Here is a 17,472-nt window from a genome sequence, read left to right as displayed (position 1 = left end):
TTAATATAAAGCTTAAGAATTTAATGAGTCATCTTCTATCCCATATTTAACATTCTGTGGATAGGGATCTGTATTTGGTAGACTCTACCATAACACAAGAATAATAAAGGAAATTCTATTTATTGCTTGATTGCCTATAAGGGAGATAGTAGAGTAGGTTGGTAGGAGAGTTAGGCATGAAGCCAGGTCCTCTGGGGTTCCCTCCGGAAGAGGCAGGATTTATGGAAAACCCTGGAAAAGTTCTCCTGTGCCTCAGTTTCTTCCTTTGGAAATGAAGATATTGGAAGTAACCATTTCAGAGTTGTTCAGATGATTTAGTACATAGCCCCTGAAGAATGATTGGTGTGTGTTGTATGTGTTACGAGGTTACCTATTATTATTATTATTATTATTATTATTATTATTATTATTAGGATGAGTGTTTTCTTCATTATCTCTTTATAACCTAAAATGAGTTCTAAAAGGTGAGCACCTCCATTATTCTCCACAAATAGCCCTGACTGGAGCTAGGAAACAGAAAGTCAGAAAGATCCCCCAGCAAGTAAAAATCTCTGCTCTTTGCATTTCACCAGTATTTTCCCAAAGAAATTACTTTCTCCCATAAGAAAAATAGTAAAGGGAAACTAATTTCAAAAGAATATATAAATATGACTGAATAATTACTTCCTTGATCAAGATGATGAGTGAATTTTATAATCTAATATTGTTATGTCTATTTTAAAATGTATTAAAGACAAAAAAAGTCAAGGATAGGTATCATAGTGACTGTATCACACTCCAATGAGTGTCTAATATTTGCACAATACCTGTCATATAATGTTTTTAATAAGTATTTGTTGAACTATTAGAAAGAATGTGATTTGAAATTAAAATCACCTAAAATTAAAGATTCATAATGTCCAGAAGTTAGTGAGATTACATATACAGAAATGGGCATTGGTATACTATTATGAGATTCTTGGATATCAATTTGGCAATAGCCACCAAATTTTAAATACTAGTATATATTTCCTTTGGCTCAGAGAGTCTAAGTGTCTATCCTGGTAAATACTTCTGTGTCCCATGAAATGTATGCATAGTGATGTTCATAATTAGCACTCTTTTTAATTGTGAAAATTATAACCCTAAATGTTCAGAAATAGGGGAATTGTTTAATAAATTATGAATCATCTATTTTATTGGACACTGTGTAACAGATTAAAAAAAAGAGAGGCAGTGATACATATTGAAATAAAAATATCTTCAGATGTGTTAACATGACAAAGTGGTGAAAGGAAAAGTATATAATGACCCATTTTGTTCACACAGCTCAAAACTACATCTATAAGAAACATATAGAAAAATGCTCAGGAAAAAATTGGAAAAATTACACACTAAATAGTTATCAGTGGTTACTTCTGGGAAGCCAAGAGGGTTAGGAAAAGAGGACCAAGGAGAACTTCCATTTTGTACACTTTATATTCTATATTCTTTGGACTTTACACAATTGGTATTTATTGTTTACTTGTAAGATGGAAAAAAGGAAAAAAAAGTAGCTTTATCAACAAATATACTTAACAACCCTTTAATAAGGATAATAGATGCTAAATATACAAGAGTAAGCTTTCACAAGCCTTAAAACATGTCTATTCTAATAAGTAGTAGTTATTTTTAAAAATTTCCAAAGTCATCATTCTTGTTAAAAACTTTATTACTGGTGATGCTGTTGATTCCCAGAACATTTCCTGTAAATAGTGAAAGAGCTGAATTGGCATCTGAGTGGAAAGCAAACAATACTAAAATCCTTGTAGCATTAGAGTATCTCACCCAGGGAGTTTGCCTTAGGATTACTATTATGCTGTTTTATGCTTAACCGGTAAGAGATGAAGGTGACAGTGAAAAACAAATAAAAATCCAAAAAACTCAAATAAACAAAGGACCATTACAAAAAAGGAGAGAGCAAAGAAACAGTATTGTTTCCCCTTTACATGAATGATTATATCACTGTTCAATAGGAGACAGTATTAGGTGTGGATAAGAGAAAGTGAAAGTTATTCTCAAGGCTTTCTCAGTTTCAATTTTAGGAATGTAGGGTAGTGTTTCAGTGGTTACTTCTGGGAAGTCAAGAGGGTTAGGAAAAGAGTATCAAGGAGATTCCACAGCCTGGGCATGTGCCCTGACAAGGAATTGAACCATGACCTCCTGATTCACAGGTCGATGCTTAACCACTGTGCAACACTGGCCAAGTTAAAATAACTTATTTCAAAAGGAAACTTCCTATCATTTCCTAGACTGCCATAACAAAGTATCACAGACTGGGTGGCTTAATGCAACAAAAAGTTACTGCCTGACAGTTCTGGAGGCTAGATGTCTGAATCATAAATTATGAGTCACCTACTTTATTGGACTCTGTATATGTAAAAGTTAAAAAAAATGAGGGGCAGTGATGTTTATTGAAATAAAAGATCTCCAGGATGTGGTAAGTGACAAAGTGGTAACAGAAAAAAAAGTATATAATTATCCATTTTGTTCACACAGCTCATCTGAGTTTGCTTCCCACTCAGATGCCAGTTCAGCTCTTTTACTATTTACAGGAAGTGTTCTGGGAATCAACAGCATCACAAGTTAGCAGGGCCATGCTCCCCCCGGAGCCTCGAGGGGAGATTCCTTCCTTGCCTCTTCCAGCTTCTGGTAGCCCCAAGTGTTCCTCTGTTGTAGATAGCATCACTCCAATCTCTGCCCCTGTTTCACATGGCTGTTTTCTCCCTGAGTGTGTCATTCTTCTCTTCTTATAAGATTACCAATCATATTGGAGTAGGGCACATCCCAATGACCTAATCTTAAATGGATCTACCAGCAGAAACCCTATTTCCAAATAAGGTCTTCACAGGTGGTTAGGACTTCAACATCTATATATTTTGCAGGGGAGGGCACAATTCAATCCAGAATAGGTGGGTTGAAGTCTAATCAGTTCTTAATAACTAGAAGCCTGGTGCACAAAATTCGTGCACTCGTGTGCGGGTTGGGGGTGGGGGAGGGCGAGGGGTGGTGGTTCTCAGCCCAGCCTGTGCCCTCTTGCAATCCGGGAGCCCTCAGGGAATGTCTGACTGCTGTCTTAGGGAACGGGCCTAAGCCATTAGTTGGACATCCTTAGTGCTACTGCACTCGCCAGATATGAGCCTGGCTCAGGGCGTCTGGCTGAGCGGCACTCCCGGTGTGGGAGTGCACTGACCACCAGGAGGTCAGTGCGCGTCATAGCGACCAGTCATTCCATTGATTTGCATATCAGCCTTTTATTATATAGGATAGTTATTTACAATGTAGGAATGTTGGGTAATACTTTGATTCAGTGGGCTTTAAAGTACTTCATACAATAATCTCAACAATATCCCAGAATTACATAGGTGTCATTTCTTTTTTAAAGAAAGCAATGCAAAGTTCAGCACTATCCGTGTGGCTCAATGTTGGTCCCCCACACCAAAGATTCTTGGGTTCAATTCCCAGTCAAAGGCACATACCTGGGTTGCAAGTTCCATCCCTAGCATGCTCAGAGTCTGTGCGGGAGACAGCCAATCAATGTGTCTCTCTCACATCAATGTTTCTCTCTCTCCCACTGTCTCTAAAAATCAATGGAAAAAATATCCTCTCGTGAGTATTAACAACAACAACAACAAAAGCAAATTTCAGGTAAACAAATTCATGGATTTTAGGTCAAGAAGACAACAAAGTTGTCGGAAATGGCAATAAAGTAAGATCACCCTAAATGCTGTTTCCTCCTTTGCTAGGAGGAAAACACTGGTTTTCCTTTTGCCCAAGTTTCATGATGTAGAGATAAAGAGAGGTACAGCCTCTTAAAATAACTTATTCTATATATATATTTATTGATTTCAAAGAGGAAGGGAGAGGAAGAGAGAGAAACATCAATGATGAGAGAGAGTCATTGATTGGCTGCTTCCTACAAATCCCCTACTGGGAATCAAGCCCACAACTTGAGCATGTGCCCTGACAAGGAACTGAACCATGACCTCCTGATTCATAGGTCAATGCTTAACCACTTAGCCATACCGGCCAAGCTAAAATAACTTATTTTAAAAGGAAACTTCATGTCATTACTGTAACTGGAAATTAGTATCCCCTGCCCAATCAAGAAGGTATTGTAGGTGGTAATCTTACTTTTTAAATATGCTTTTATTGATTTTAGAGAGAGAGGAAGGGAAATAGAAACATTGATAAGAGAGAAACATCGATCTGCTTCCTCCACATCCCCTACTGAGGTTATGGGGATCGAGCCTGAAACCTGGGCATGTGCCCTGAACAGGAATTGAGCTGGAGACCTCTTGGTGCATGGGACAACACTCAACCAACTGAGCCACACCGGCCAGGGCGATGGTAATCTTAAAGTTAATATGATGGTGTTAAATTCTAGATAGATAATGTTGACAACATGAGTTTATTGAAAAGGAAGATTAGCTATGTTAGATGTTACTGACTTATTTGCTTCAACTGAGACTTTCTCCCTTAATATAAATCAGAAGGATTAAGAAAAACAGAAGAATGACTTTCTCACTATGTCATTTAGTTCTACTTACTGTGTCAAATTCAAAATTATCTCTTGTACTACCAGGGACACATGCCCCATATTTTGGGAAATACTATAGGTAAAACTATAGGTAATACTTTAGGTATTTCCCCAAATACTCTAAGTAATTAGAGAACAGATTCACTCTTTTGACTTAATTTCTTAAATCTTAAACCACAAGAATTGAGGTGAAATAAATTTTCTTCTGAAAGTCTGTAGCATCTAACACTACTTTCTCCCTTCTTGGAAGTCTCCACTTTTTTCATTTCTATGACACTAATTATAAGACATTATCTGACTTGCAGTGTGTCTAATGTTTTACCAAAGCACTTTCACATTCACTATTTTGTAAACCCATCCTTGGGGGTTATGTATTACAGATTTAAAAAGTTGAGGGTCAGGCAAGTTAATAAAAATTATTTGAGCCTGGATGCTGTGGCTCAGTGGTTGAACATCAACGTATGAACCAGTAGGTCACGATTCAATTCCCATTTAGGGCACATACCAGGGTTGTGGGTTCAATCCCCAGTGTGGGGTGTGCAGCAAGTAGCCAATCAATGCTTCTCATCATTGATGTTTCTCTCTCTCTCTCTCTCTCTCTCTCTCTCTCTCTCTCTCTCTCTCCTCCCTCCCTCCCTCTCTGAAATCAAGAAAAATGTATTAAAAAGTATTTTAAGCACTAGGAAGAAAACCAATCTCTTTTGCCTATAAATGTTTTCTAGACCTCTTCTCTTATTCATTGGTTCCCGTTTTACTCACTTGTAAGGGGAAAAAAGGTACAGCCTCAAAACCTTAGGAGAAAGGAGGTATCGAGGAAAAAACAAGGAGAAGGGAACAAAGGCCTAACGAAGGAGAAATTATAGACATTGGGTGTATGTAGCCAGGTAGGAACAGAAATAAAAAATTGAGAACTGTTTCTTACAGCATTTTCTGGTCCAGCTGTGTATTTCATAGGTAAAACTGAAATACACAGTATTTAAATGATTTATGTTTATGAGACTTTAATATCAAATTGGAATTTTGCTTTGGTCAGTAGTATACTAGGGTGGAGTCACCAAGCAATTACTGTAGCTACAGCCCAGAAGATCCACAAAATTAAGTTACAGAGGAAGTAGAGTGAAGTGAGCGAGAAAAGAAAACTGAACAGTGGTGAGGGGGGTGACGGTTGGGAAGAGGAGGGTGAGGGAAATTTCCTTGTAGGAGGTATCCATTGTGCTCAACGATAACTAACCTATGGGTTTGTGTAGTATCTTCAATTGTGACAAATACTTACATAGTTATGCTTGGCTTTATGATTGAAGAGTGACTTTCAAAGTTTGTGGGTAAATTGGATTTTTAAAAGGCATACATTTTCCCTGTTGTTATCTGAGAGAGTAATTTTTTTCCTTTCTTTTTACCAGTGTACAATAATAGCTGTCTTTCTCTGGGTTATTTTATTGCAAGAACTCTGAACACTGCTAGACCCAGCATAAGTAAAAAGGAGAAACACTTTCATAAGGAAGTATTTTCAAGATACCAGATACAGGAAGTTTCTTTGGGCCTTATAAGGAAGAGGAAACTAAAAAGCTATGAGGACTATTCCTGGTGCATGCTTTCTCTTTTTCTCGCTTCTGTCATTCTTTTCTCTTACAGCATATCAGCTTTCCGTGCAACTCCATATACTTGATAAAGATGACAACCTCACAGTGGTTAACTTTAGAGCATGACAACTTTAAGTGAAAAGAAGTCTGAACAACCGGCTTAGTCAGGTGACAACTCTTGGTGCAATCAAAGGTGTGGGGGCTGGGTCACAAACAAGAATGTAGGGGCTAGACTCCGCAGGCTACCCTGGGTGAAGGGGACACAATCCTTAATCTAAATAAGGACTCAGGAATTAATGCTCTGTAACTAACAATTATGCCAGGGGGATTTTTATATTTAAGAGTGAATCTTGGTATGAATCTATTTATTTTATTTAAAAAAATATATCTTTATTGTTGAGAGTATTACATATGTTCCCTTTCCCCTCCCCCCATTAACCTCCTCCAGCCTGCCCCTGCCCCCTGCTGAATCCTTTTACAAAGAAAAATATTTTTAGTGAGTTGTTAACTTTACCTCTGTTTCAGTTAACCAATTTTGTAAAATAGAGCATAATTATAATCAAAATTTTGCATAATGTGATTATCCTCACCTAAGGGAGGTTATTAATTCCTGGCTTACATAGGGGGACAATGGGTTTTCATGCACCAAGTTAAACTTACCTGGTCATCTCAAGGGAAGGGGGGACCCGTTTGCCAGGAACACATTTTTCTTGGGGACTATAAGGAAGAGTGAGAGGATTGATACAGAGACACAGTTAGTCTGAAGTGCTGAGGAGGTTTTGGAAAATTTTTTTTGCCATATTCAACCAAATTGGTGTGTGTGTGTGTGTGTGTGTGTGTGTGTGTGTGTGTGTGTGTGTTTATTAACACATGTATGAGACCAAGTGTCCCTGGCTGCTATAGGAGTATAGCAGACAAGTATAGTGAAGAAACAACTTTATTTTCAACCAAACTTTGACATGAATAATCCTAAAATATCTCAATGATTCAAAGTAAAAAACATTGTTGCCTGTCTCCCTGATTCATAGCCCTACCTTTGCCTTATACCACTAGACCTGGGATAAATCAGCCTCTCTTCATAGCTACTTCCTTTCTGCCTTCAGAAAAGTACATCTTCCCTATCGTGGAAAGAAGCTAACCACAGGATCTACCCCAGCCCTTTGCTTGGGCCTGTTTCCCCTTTCATGGACTCTCCTATATCTTTTTTGCTCTCACATTTATGCTCCTCTTAATACTGTTTTTATTATTTCATCACTTAATGGCATAGCTTTATTTTTTCAAATCCAAATGGAGGTATTGGCATTTATCTCTATTACAACTCAGCCCTAGAATCATGCCAGCCCACAGTTATGTTAATGAAATAAATTGTGACAAATCCTTCAAGATTATGAAGAAAATTCAACATATTTCTTATACCTCCCAGCTTGGTGATATCTGTAAATTGTCCCTACAACAACCATAATAGGCATTTAATAGCTGTGCTAAGGGTTTAAAAATACTTTTTTCAACTAATCTTCAAAACAACTCTTCAAGGAAGATAGTATTATCCCCATTATACTCATAAGGAAATGGAAGTTTAGAAAATCTAAACGAGTTCCTTAGTGAAAGCTGTGATTCAAACCTGGGTGGGCCAGACTCTCAAGCTTAAGTTCTTTTTTTTTTTTTCACTCTTTTTTTGTTTGTTTACTATTTTTTTTCCATTTTTTTTATTGCTTAAAGTATTACAAAGAGTATTACATATGTCTCCTTTTTTTCTTTTCCTCCTTGACATTCCCCTGGCCTCCCCTACCCCCCAGTGTCTTGTGTCCATTGGTTATGCTTACATGCATGCATACAAGTCCTTCGGTTGATCTCTTACCCCCCCTCCTAACCCTCCCCAGGCTTCCCGCTGTAGTTTGACAGTCTGTTCAATGCTGATCTGCTTCTGTATCTCTTTTTGTTCATCAGTTTATAATGGTCTTTATTATCCATAAATGAGTGAGATCATGTGGTATTTTTCTTTCATTGACTGGCTTATTTCACTTAGCATAATGCTCTCCAGTTCCATCCATGCTGTTGCAAATGGTAAGAGTTCCTTCTTTTTTTATAGCAGCATAGTATTCCATTGTGTAGATGTACCACAGTTTTCTAATCCATTCATCTGCTGATTGGATTAGGCTGTTTCCAAATCTTAGCTATGGTAAATTGTGCTGCTATGAACATAGGGATGCATATATCCTTTCTGATTGGTGTTTCTTGGGATATATTCCTAGAAGTGGGATAACTGGGACAAATGAGAGTTCCATTTTTAACTTTCTGAGGAAACTCCATACTGTCTTCCATAGTGGCAAGCTTAAGTTCTTGAATCCTTTACCCTGGATTTTCAACCTTGGCTTTTTATCAAAACTACCTACAAACTTTCTTTTTTTTTAAACTTTTTTTTCTTTTTCACAATATACAAAATAAATCTATTACCAGATTGTAGATACACAATAATTAGCCATTTCCATGCAATAAACATTAATATTTCAAGAAAAAATATTTTAAATATAATATTACCAAAACTGCACTAACATAGTATAATATCACAAAAGTTGTAGGAAATATTAAAAATCTGCAAATGACAGGATTATTTCTATAATGTTCTAAAATATTTTTTTTCCTCTGGCTCTATTTTTGTTCATCAGTTTATGCTGTTCATTATATTCTGAAAATGAGTGAGACCATATTTATCTTTCTCCAACTGGCTTATTTCACTTAACATAATGCTCTCCAAGCCCATTCATGCTGTTGCAAATGGTAAGAGTTCCTTCTTTTTTAGAGCAACGTAGTATTCCATTGTGTAGATGTACCACAGTTTTTTAAATCCATTCATCTGCTGATGGGCACTTAGACTAAAACTACCTAAGAACTTTCAAAAGAGATAGAAGCCAAGGTTCTGGCTCACACATATGATCACAGGTTATTTATTTATTTATTTATTTATTTATTTATTTATTTATTTATGTGTGTGTGTGTGTTTAAATCACCTGAGGATATGTTCATTAATTTTAAAGAGAAGGGAAGGGGAGATAGAGATAGAAATAGAAATTGGGATAGAGGGGAGAGAGAGAGAGAAACATCGATGTGAGAGGGAAACATGGATTGCTTGCTTCCTGTACACACTCTGACTAGGGATTGAACACCCGAAACCTAGGCATGTGTCCTGATTAGGAATAGAACCTGTACCTTTTTGGTGTATGGGATGCCACCCCAACCAACTGAGCCACTTGGCCAGGGCTGGTCACAGTTTTTTTGTTGGTATGGGTGTGGGGAAGGGCAGTCAAGCACCAGTGCTGCCAGGTCCTGCTGCAGTGGAAGGACAGAATTTTGCTGCATACACTACATACTTCCCCATAGTTGACAATTAATTACCTGCTAATTTTTATTTTTAGAAATGGGCCACACAATCAGTTTTGAATCTAAATGTGTTGTCATTCAACCCACATTTCTTGTTTCTCCATATTGTGTAAAAGAAGGTTGTGAAAGACTTGGTCAATTTTTTTATTGTACTCTTTTGTCTTTATCAAAGAATAGAGCAGACTTTCTGAAATGTTTGCCCTGGGAGAAAATTTCTAGCTACTAGGGATCACGTAAAGAGCTAAAAAATTCTCTACAAGTGAAAAGAGCTAAACCTTCCAGGGCAGTATTAGCTTAAAGTCCTAATATTTTAGTGAGAAGAGAGGCTTTCACTCTCTGAATGACAGACACTAAGCAAGTAATTTTATCGCTCTGCATAGGTATATTGATCTCTCAATCGGATAAGCCTATGAATATATATTTCCCTTGTCCACCTGTCTTCCAATCCAAATCTCTAATATAAGAAATAATCCATTTCCCCACAGGAAACCCTTAATACATATTCAGTAGTGCCAAATGGCTTTTTCTTGCAAACAGGCAGTGGACAGTAACAGATACCATGCCTGGTTGAATAAATACATCATTGCAAAATACAGAAACATCACTTATCTACAATGAATGTATCTGCACTTTTTCAGAGTTCTAAAACAGACATTTTTTTTTCCTCTCACAAAAGAGAATGTTTCTATTTCCACAGCTCAGATGCTTTTCATTTTAACCCTGACATTAAAGCCACATTCCGCACTTTATCTTCTTTTGTGTGGGCCTGTGTTCTAGTTTCTACTACAGTCATAGTTTTTGTTTGCAGGAAAAGAGAACTCTCATGATGGTTGCTGCTTATAATTTCAGCCTTAATAGTCTAAGCAGATTTTAGCTCTGCCGTTTGATTCACAACTTACATTTCCTTTTTTTTTAAGAAATGAAAAAAGGGACTCTGCAGCATATTTTGTGTGTAAGACAGTAGCCATATGAACAGGGTTTCCAGACCCAATTCTATCATGGCTCCTCTCATACCAACAAACAGTTCTTGCTCAGACACCAGCTGGGTGTCCAAGAATTCAGCTTAATTCTGACACTATCTACCGGGAGCATCAGATTCCACAGGGTAAGGGGTGAGACCTACAAACCTCCCCACACGCCCCGCCTCCCCCCCCCCCCCCCCACACACACACACTTTAGGTGCCAACAGCAAGCCCAGGCTCTTATCTGTGCCTCTGACCAACTGACTATAGATTGGAGGTTCCAAAGACCATCCAATTTAGAATGCTAATCTCAAGTTGTTACTTATACTTCTGACTCACTGACTATATATCAGAGATTCCCACAACCCCCTCCTTGGGCTTGATTAATTTGCTAGAATGGCTCACAGAACTCAGAGAAACATTTTACTGACTAGATTATCAGTTTATTAGAAAAGGATATGAAAGCCTACAACCAGACGAAGAGACACCTAGGGCAAGGTCCTGAACAAAGGAGCTCCTGCCCGTGTGGAGCTTGGGGCCCCTACAAGGCAGCACTCGCATGGAAGTAGTCTAGTTCCCCAGCCTGAGAGTTCTCTGAAAAAGGAAAAGCTGTCTTCCTGGGTTTTTATGGAGGCTTCATTACACAGTCATGATTGAATGAGTCATTGACCACTGGCACTGAATTTAATTTCCAGCTCCTTTCCCTTATCCCAAAATGGGGTAGATGGGACTCAAAGTTACCTCTAATCATTTGTTTGGTTCTCTTGGCAACCAGATCCAACCCCTGGTTTGGGTCCAAAAGTCACCTTATTAATATAACAAAAGATACCTTGATCACTCTCGACACTTAGGAAATTCCAAGGGTTTGGGGGAGCTGTGGATGATAAACACCGAATATTGTGTAAATCACAATAGTGCAGCATAGGAATGCAATTCCCCTATAATCTCTTTCTTTTATGAGAAAAAAGGACCTTAGTTCATTATTTACTTTAAAGAAGTCAGTGTGAATACAAGTCATTTTCTCTCCTGCTATCATTTGCTCAAAGACCTTTTGCAATGGGTCTTAAGTAAGAAGAAATGCAGGAGTTGCTGTGGTGAGGTTTATTTCAAGAAACCATTAAATACAAGCTAAACCTGAATGGCAGCATCATTTGTGTATGGAGAAACAGGGTCTATAAATGCATCAATTCCTTCAACTTGACAGAAAAGAAAAGGGCTAATAGTAAGTGAAAAAGGCCCTACACAGTTGCTTAAAGGCTACTTCTTTGGCCTCACCTCTTACCACTGCCCGCTCCATCACTGTCCTCCAGTCACAGTGACCTCTTTCCTGGTCCTTGCTTGCCAAGCACATTCCCTTCTGGGGGTCTTTGCCTCTTTGCTAGCCCTTCTGCCTGGAACGCTTTTCCAAGATAATCACAGGACTGGCCCGTTCTCCTGCCTCAGATCTCTGCGGGAATGTCAGTTACTCTGGGAGGTCTTTCCTGACCACCCTCACTGAAATAGCACACAGACTGCTCACTTTCTACTCCTTCACTTTGCAGTATTATTATTATTTTTAGTGGCAATTATACACTTGCACATTATACATTTAAGGCATTTTTTGGGGTCACTATATCAGAATACTAGCTTCAGCACGCAAGGCATATGCAGTTAATTAGTATTCACATAGCACCCCCTGGGGAACCTAGTAGGTGCTCTGTAAATATTTGTTGAATGGATGAAGGAAGCTCTTTGGGATGGTGGAAGTTGTTTCTACTCAATCGCCCAGGCCTCGTGGTCAGTCTGCAGGCAGCTGGGAGCTTCACCCCACCCGCACTACTGCCCAGCAGAGGTACGAGTTGGAGTCAGGCCCTCGGGATTGCACTGGCGAGAAACGGCGCGGCTGAGCACGCTGCGCCAAACCCCCGGCGCCACTTCCCCTCGGTCCTGAGGCCAAGACCGGGGAAGCGCGGGTCTGCAGCACCCGGAACGTGGAAGCAGAGGCAGAAAGAAGACAACAGTGCGCGGGCGGGGAAAGTCTGCGCGGTGCCGGGCTGCGCGCAGGCGGTGCCTTCCCGGTCCGGCTGACTCATTCCCAGCCGCCTCCGCTGCGGTCGCGGCCACACACACGCCCATCTTGGGGAGGGCCGTCCGCGAGCCCCCACCGCCAGCTCAGCTTCTCCGCCCGCTCGGGCCCAGGGGCCTTCCCGGGAATCTCCGCGCGCGCCACGGGAGGCCTCGGCCCCGCGGCGCGCGCGCACCGGGAGACGCGCGGCCTCCGGGGAGCGGCGCACGCGCAGTGCAGGCGCGCGCCCCAGGCCCCGCGCGCGCCCCCGGCCGGGCTCCCGCCCGCCCCCGCCCGGCTCCGGCCCGGCCTCAGTCCGCGGCTAGTCGGCTGCCTGACCGAAGGCCCTGGATCCGAGTGTCGCCTGCGGTTCTGAAGACACCGGGTGGCCCGGGGGAGGGTGGAGACGACGGCGGTGCCGGGCTTCCCGGCTGCCGTTGCTGAGTGGTGTGGGTGCAGGAAGTAGAGGCAGAGGAGCCGAGGGGGGCAGCCGCGCCTGCAGCTAACGGCCTCCCGGGGCGCTGACCGCTGGGCAGGCGAACCGCTCGCTCTGGAGTTCGCGCCGCCGCCTCCGCTGCCCGGCTGTGGGGCCCGGACCTAGAGCTGGTGCCGCGGCGCAGGGAGAGGCCGGGTCCTCGCCGGCGAGGGATGTGAGCGGGAGCCGCAGTCGCTCGGGAGGGATCCGGAGGTCCCAGCCTGGCGGACGCTCGGACCCGAACCCGTGCCCGCTGCGGGGGCTTCGCAGACCTCGGCCGGCCGGAGGCGCCCGGTAGGAGCAGCCTGGGGTCTGGGGGCGCGTCCTCGTCGCCCGGTCCGAGCAGCGGGTGGGTGTCATTGCCGTCTGCTCCCCGGGTGGGGGACAGCCCTAGCCTCTCCACCAATCCTCCCACCTCCGGGTCCCCGCTTCCCCCCCACCGCTTGTGGCAGTGAACTTGACAGCAAGGAAAACCGTCCTCTCGGGGAAACGACGGAGTGTTTTGCTGTTGCTCTTTGCATCCATGTGCGCCCGATCCCCACCGCCCACTACCCCTCTTTAAAATCTTCCAGACACCCAAACAGCCTAGAGAAGAAACGAGCATTTCCCCTGGATTTCTGCGGTAGTAACTTCTTCTTTTCTTTTCTTTTTTTTTTTTTAGGTTTCAGAAACAGGCAAGGGAACAAGATGTGAACTGTTTTCCTTCTGCAGAACAAGAGGCCCTTCCTCCCCTTCCCGCGAAGGTGGGTATGCGATCTTGGCGGCTGGAAAGGTGAGGGTGTCGCGAGCCGCGAGTGCGAGGGTCGGAAGGTGGGGAGCGTGTGTAGACCGGCAGCAGGGTCGTGGCTTCTTGCTCCTCTGAAAATGGCAGAGCTCAACTTTTAACGTTGGTCTGGGAGGGTATGCTGGGGAAGGGGGGCGGGAGGGGGGTGTTTATTGTTGTTCTGGGATCCTTTAAGAAGCATTCATTGTTTCTTTCTCCGCTGACTATACAAATAAACGTGGCTTTGCAGAAAAAACAACAACACATTGTCAGTTACTCTTTCTCTTCGAGCAGCCAGAGAGTCTTGATCTTTCAAAGAGGAACATTTTCTAGGACTGAGAGATACCTATTGAGAGATCACGTTAGCCGCCCTTGCTGGGGTTTCTGCTGCCACATTGAATGCTTCCTGTGATGGTTTTATCTGCCTAAGTTTGCTGTGTCGGTTGAATTTACCCCGTTTGCTTTCCGGTGGTTATTAATCTGACAGGAGAAACTCTTTTCTTTCTTTCTGAATGAAGCAGCTAAGGCGTGCCATGCATAGTGGGAAGGAGAAATGTGGAGAAGGAAACAAGAAGTGGGAATAAGAGAGGTGACGATTGCTTTTGGTTTCATAATAGATTTGTCTTACTGAGTTGTTGGGCTACTGCAAATATTCTGATACCACACCCAGCAGATTTGAAGGTGGATAATCAATCTTTGGTCTCCCTCTCCCCACCCTCTTCACCTTTTTGCCACTTAAAGTGCAAGAATCATTTGCTTGTATACGTACATATGTGTTAGTGTATAACAAACATATCTGCAAACTGGATGTGTCCAATACTCGCCTTAATAGTACATGTATTTACTTGTATAGGAAAGTTCCACTATATAAGCATATGATGCTTGTTTTTGCTCTAGTAGAATGACCTGTGTTTGGAGTTTATAGTGTTTTTTTTTAGAGGCTATTTAAGGAATAGTAGGGGGGGGGGGATATTGAAGGACCATTGTTTGATTTGAGACAGTGTCTCAGGTATGGGATGGGAACTGATATCTTTTCTCTACCTTCACCTGGCCGTATTGCTGAAAGATGGCAGAATAGGAAACAGCGTTGGCTTTGAAGTCAGGTCTGAGTTGAATCCTGGTGTTGTGTTACTTAAAATCTCATTGAGCTTCACTTTTCTTATGGTTGTTGTGAAGATTGAATAAGAATATGTATGCAAAGTAGAACATTGCTTGGTTACTATAAAAGTCTTGGCTGCTATCATGGCTGGACAGGCCAAGGAGACTCAGGGAAGGACAGAATGACTCTGCATAAGGTGATCTGCCAGTGACCAGTATTGTTTCCTCTTTAGTAAAAGGACAAAAAGGACTTTTGGGTCTTACTGGTATAGGGATTTTATAATCTCTTTATGGAAAGATTGTACTCATCTCCTTGACACCCCCTCCCACATTGTGCTGTCCCCACCAGCTATGTGCTGCCCTCTTGTGGTTAATTATGCTAAGAACTTCCTTTTGCTCCTCCCACATTGCATTTTTTTGGTCTCTTTTTAGGCCCCTTCCCTTTGCTCCCAGTTTCCCAAATTGTGCGCTGAGTGAGGTGCCCCACAGTACCAGTGAACTCAGGCCTGAACTATTTGTTTGAGGTAGTTCATAGTTTTAACATTAAATTAACACATTCCTTTCTACAATGCCATGTCTTTGCAAAGTTGTGTTTCTAGAGGTCGCTGTGATAAAAAGCAAATAGTGCATGAAAATTAATGATACAGGCAAGGAGAATGTGATGTCCGATTTAATTCCAAGGTTTGAGAAGTTGTATAGTGCCCAACACTACGTTTTAAGGACATTAATACTTAGGTGGTTTGAACCTACCTACCTGCTTAAGCATTTCTTTTGGCCTAGGGCTCCTATGAAAAAATTACTAAGACTGAGGACTCCCTAAATGGAGAAAGTTTGAGAACCTCTGCTTTATCTTTTGGTTGGCTCTTCTGATTTAAAAATTTTTTAGTTAATGGAAAAACTGCATTTTTAAAATGTTGGTCACTAATGGATCCCCTCTCCACCAAAATTATTGATACCATTATTGATACAAGGCTAGTATCAACTGATCATGGCTTAATATAGTTCCTTTCCTATTCATTATCTTCATAGCTTCTGCTCATTTCTTTCATTTTAAAACTAATCTTGTTGCCCATTTGTCATTCTAGTCATAGTACTGGTTTTCTAGTATATTTGATCATCTCCTCATACTCGACATCCCTCAAATGAAAATTATTATTTTATATCCCTTTGTGATTTCCTTCTCTCCTGGTTATATAGGATTTAAATTAGGGATCATTTTAAAACTATCTCTTTCATATTAACCCATTCAACATTTCCTGTCCATATTTCTTTGTCCCTCTACTCTGCTTCCCTCACTTTACCACCTGAATCCCAGGACTCATTTCCTCAGCCTAGAATATTGAAAGTCATAGCAACCTCCCAGAATCCAGCATCTCTTCCTTCTAATTATCTTTAATAAAAATGTCACTATAGCTCTAGCCAGTTGCTCAGTGGTTAGAGCGTCAACCTTTGGACTGAAGGGTGCCAGGTTCAATTCCAGTCAAGGGCATGTACTTCAGTTGTAGGCTTGACCCCCAGTCCCCGTCCGGGTATGTGTCTCTCTCACATCAATGTTTCTTTCTCTCTGTCTCTCCCCCTCCCTTCCATTCTCTCTAAAAAAAAAAAAAAAAAGAAAAGAAAAAAAAAAAAGAAAAAATATCCTTTGGTGAGAGGTAACAAAAAATAAAAATATCACTCTATTACTCCTTATTGTTGTTGTTCCCTTGCCCCATTTCTTCACTAGCTTCCCACTTTATACCTATTAAATTTAAGTTCCTTTTTCTTGCTTTCAAGATACTCTATCATCATTCCTTACCCTATTTATCCAGTGTTTTGTCTAAGGACCCTCTGTAAGCATTCTCTGCTATTGACTTGCAAGCTGCTTTTCACACTTTCTAATAGCAGCTGTGCTTATTTCCAACTTCTAACTTTCATTCACTTTTTTCATACTTTTTCCACCAAGGCCCAGTTCTGTATCCTATTGCAATGCTTACTAGACGTGGAATAATTGAGCAAGGCTTCAGTCTCATCTGAAAAATGAGGAGAATTATAGTATTTTTTCCTTAGGGTTGTAGTGAAAATTGAGTTAATACATGAAAAGTTCTCAAGACCAGTGCCTGGCACATTAAGCACACCTTCAGTTTTAGGAATTATTATAATGATTTACCACTCCTATTATTACTACTATTATTATCACTGTACTTCCAGTTAAAATTCTCTCATTTGTGAAACTGTTTCACTAAATATGCTTTTCCCCTTCACTGTATTTCTATAATTTCTATTTTTGCATAGTTTACTTGTGTACCATGCGTTGGTTGTTTGATAGTTATTTCCCTAGAGTAGTAATGGCGAACCTATGACACGCGTGTCAGAGGTGACACGCGAACTCATTTTTTTGGTTGATTTTTCTTTGTTAAATGGCATTTAAATATATAAAAAAATATCAAAAATATAAATCTTTGTTTTACTGTGGTTGCAAATATCAAAGAATTTCTCTATGTGACACGGCACCAGAGTTAAGTTAGGGTTTTTCAAAATGCTGACACACCGAGCTCAAAAGATTCGCCATCACTGCCCTAGAGTTAACCATATTTTTTCAGATCGATAGTGTGTGCTTTGATGAACAATACCTAGA

The 17,472-nt window shown here is 41.1% G+C and overlaps 1 protein-coding gene across 7 annotated transcripts in view; it reads left to right on the top strand.

Moving 5' to 3' along the window:
• Positions 1 to 13,234: 13,234 nt before the first annotated feature.
• JAK2 (Janus kinase 2) overlaps positions 13,235 to 17,472 on the top strand; it is a 113,263-nt gene continuing 109,025 nt past the window's right edge. For 3 of the 7 annotated variants that reach the window (XM_059656732.1, XM_059656731.1, XM_059656739.1), the window contains exons 1-2: positions 13,242 to 13,291; positions 13,659 to 13,740. The gene's annotated coding sequence lies outside the window, so the exon portion shown is untranslated. Of the gene's footprint in view, positions 13,292 to 13,657; positions 13,770 to 15,290; positions 15,383 to 17,472 lie in introns of those variants that run through there. The other 4 variants (XM_059656735.1, XM_059656733.1, XM_059656736.1 and 1 more) reach the window with 4 other exon arrangements.

This window comes from Myotis daubentonii, chromosome 11 (assembly GCF_963259705.1).
Source record: "Myotis daubentonii chromosome 11, mMyoDau2.1, whole genome shotgun sequence".
Classification (NCBI taxonomy): domain Eukaryota; kingdom Metazoa; phylum Chordata; class Mammalia; order Chiroptera; family Vespertilionidae; genus Myotis; species Myotis daubentonii.
The sequence above is the reverse complement of the archived record's forward strand: the minus strand, read 5'-3'. Positions and strand labels throughout refer to the sequence as shown.